The following is a 3,471-nucleotide window of genomic DNA, read 5'->3' on the forward strand; positions in this document are numbered from 1 at the left end:
ACTTAATAGTGATGAGCAGAAATTCTAGAGGGCACAATAACTTAAGTATTTATAAGTAACTGCGATCAAGGTGTTTTCGCCACCATTGGGAATCTTGAAATTTGGGATGAAAAGTAGTCATACATGCAGATTGAAGGTGATTGTTGAGAATTTCAAAGGACAAATTAGCATTTGTTTAGTCGGAGAGTAAGAGATCCCTTTTAATTCGGAGGAAGATGCATTACGAGAATTTATTGGAATCCGTTAGAACGTCAATTTGTTCTAGGTCATCCGATAAAGGTCACGCAGTTGGATGAATGCAATCATACCAGCACAAAAGCACCGGATCCCATCAGAACTCTGAAGTTAAGCGTGCTGGGGTGAGAGTAATATTAGGATAGGTAACCCCCTGGGAAGTGTACTAAGAATCCTACAAATGCGGACATAAGAAACAGATTAGAAGGTAGAGTAGCCTAGGGGAAATTGAAGTATGCAGAGTAGTTAGAAACCCTAAAAGGTCGCGAAGGATGAGGCGGGCTAGACCGGCAAAGAGAAAGAAGGCGCATCACAGCTCTAGAACTAGGATAAGTTCGAATAGTATTTGGAAATACTTTGTAAGTGAGGTGTTAGTAAATATATATATGTATGTGTAGGACATCCCATATGTGGCTGCGCCAACTGATATGTGTGTCCTAGCAACCAACTTTGCTACATACTGAAGGCATTAATCGAACAGGGTAATGATGTTCAAGTGACAAAAGTGGTACAAATGTTACAAGGTAAGTTGATGTTATTTTCACTACAGGTTAGAGCTGAAAAGTCCTAATGCAATAACATCACGGAAAGGAAGAAAGTGAGTATCAAAAAAGTAAAGAGATTAGAATGTCTTGAGAAAAGGAAGAAAAAAAAGAGAGAACTAAGAAATGAGGGTGATTGAAGCTTCCAATAGAGACGACGGGCAAGGCAAGGGACTATTTGGATAAAATTTTAAAGTAGGCACGTGAAAGGAATAGAGTAGGGTAGCACGGATAGAAGATGAATGTGCAGGGTTAGAAGAACAGATGTTGATCAATGGGACTGAAGGGAAGTAATCACGAATAGGAAGGGGAAATGAGAAAGAATAAGCAGGTTTGGCAACAATGTTAAGGGATTCCCAGCTCTTGAGAGGCAATCGAGGATATAAACGCACGTTGTACTGACACAATCACCTTGAACATGGAAAACCGTCCTTACAGATGATTTAGAAATAGAACGGGTTTACAATTTAGGAAGGATATTCTATAAACTTCAAGGTAAATGCTATAACAGGATGAGGGGAGGAGAGCATTTAGGAGTAAAGTAACTGAAAAAAATTTCACCACTGAAATAAGAAGGATACTTTAACGATTTGGCTGTAGGAAACCGATCAATTATTAAGGATGAGAAAGAGGATGATTAGTTGACACAACTGATTAGAAGATCAGTGACATGGAACAAGAATTCCTGTAAAGACCGTAGAGATTCGATCATAGAGGAAATAGAACGATATACAGGGAACGTGTATGGCAGACAACCCAGATGGCAGACAACTCAGCCGTAGCGTCAGAAAGACGGATAAAGACTCGATGAATGAAGAATGGAGAGAGTGTAAACTCTAAGAATTCTGTGATAAGAGCATGAAGTAGCAGGACACTAGGAAAACATTGATGCATAGCTGCAACACAAACGCGTAGTTAAGAAGAATTACAAGTAAATGAGCTAAACGAGTGAAAGGACTAGTAGTGGATGGAAGGGTATGGAATATTGAAAAAATGGTATGGTATAGACATAAATGAAAGGAGAACTCAGGGTAAGAATAATTTTAAAGATGTTATAAATAAAGTCGGGAAGTAAGACGAGGGATAAAAGAGTAAGGTATAATTGAACCCTTCGTAAAGGACGTAGTGAATCCCGATGTCCCCATTAACTCGTTTGTCTAGGAAATCATTAGCCATAAAAGACAAAGTTATGGAAAGACGGTAAAGAAGGCATTGGAATTAGATCTGACCCTTATAAGTATTCCGATTGAATACAAGATTGTAACTAGCAAAAAGATAGATAAGTCAAACCATACGATGACGAAACTCCGGCCTTAAGAATATCGTAAAGGGCGGCAGATAATTATCGAAGACAATGGATACTCAAAGGCTTTTGGTGTATAAAGATCTCCTTAAAAGGGGGGGGGGGGGGGGGGAGAGCACATTAGACTTGAAAGGAATTATAATGTTCTCAAGCTCCAGAAGAAGAAATTTATTAGCTCGAGGCCAAAGCTCAAGGCGTATTGGCATATCAAGAAGGTATCAGAAAGAAGCAGAAACAAATTGAAAATAAGCATGCCATGAGGCCGATATAGGAAGAAAGTATGGAAAGAAACTCAAGAGAACACTTTACGCCGACATGAGCTATGACATTTCTAGACCATTAAATCCCTCGTATCGGGAAACATTGCACCGTACCTGAGTATGCAGCGACATGTCCTAAAGTGTAATAAAGAGAGTAAGAAAAGTCTCCAAGCTAAATTCACAAAGGATGATGGAGAGGACAATGAACCCAAAGGACACTTGGGATGACAACAAAAGGAAATTTTAGCATCAGAATGGATGAAAATTGTAGCAAAAGGAACAACGATTGGTAGTTTGGCAATTTTCAAAGAAAGGAAGAACGCTGCTCTTATGAATGAAAAGAGACCCATACCACCGGATATTAGAAAACATTTCACGGATCACTGATTATACTGAACATGAGAGCATATACTATGAAATTATATGAACCATCAATGTGATGTTATGCCCAACTACAATTGCAAGAAGGCCACACCGAAAATCCAAAAAGAATAACTACTGACGAAGTGATCGCCAGTACAAGGAAATAAAAGATAAATATACTTACGTTGCAAGAGAGTCGTGATGGAGTAATAATTGTCGTAGTCCTATGCTTCTGGCTTTGTATCACGAGATTTGAGGGAAGGAAACTAAAGAAAAAGTTATGGCAGAAGCTTAAAGATGTTGTGAGCTATGAAATTAGTTTGAACTCGGGTTATAGATTGTCCCAAGAGATATGTATCGGAAAAAAAAATGGTGTGGAAGCATTATGTATATACGTATTTTGGATATTGATATAACTGGTCTTGGAAAGGAATTGGGGAGAATAGCTTAAGGAACATAACCATTATGCTCACTAGCGACAAAGTAATGTTAGATAAACATTTGGAATGTAAGGGTAAGAGAGATTGTGACAAGGATGTAAAGGATTAAAGAGCCTGACTAATGAACTAAAATGAGTCATTACAGTGTATATCTAAGATCAACGGGTACAAAAAAGATAGCTCGAGATGGCACAAAAGGAGTAAACGCAAAGAGGGCGCCGTATTTGAGAAAGGTAGCTACCCACTAACAGGGAAACAAGGAGTGAGAAAAAGGGAGTACTCGCGAAACGACGAGTAGTTATGGCATTAAAAGGAAAAACTACGGTAAT

The 3,471-nt window shown here is 38.7% G+C and overlaps 1 pseudogene; it reads left to right on the forward strand.

Annotated features, from left to right (window-relative positions):
* Nucleotides 1-294: 294 nt before the first annotated feature.
* LOC132634566 (5S ribosomal RNA) lies at nucleotides 295-414 on the forward strand (annotated as a pseudogene).
* Nucleotides 415-3,471: the final 3,057 nt, after the last annotated feature.

This window comes from Lycium barbarum, chromosome 3 (genome assembly GCF_019175385.1).
Source record: "Lycium barbarum isolate Lr01 chromosome 3, ASM1917538v2, whole genome shotgun sequence".
Taxonomy (NCBI): Eukaryota; Viridiplantae; Streptophyta; class Magnoliopsida; order Solanales; family Solanaceae; genus Lycium; species Lycium barbarum.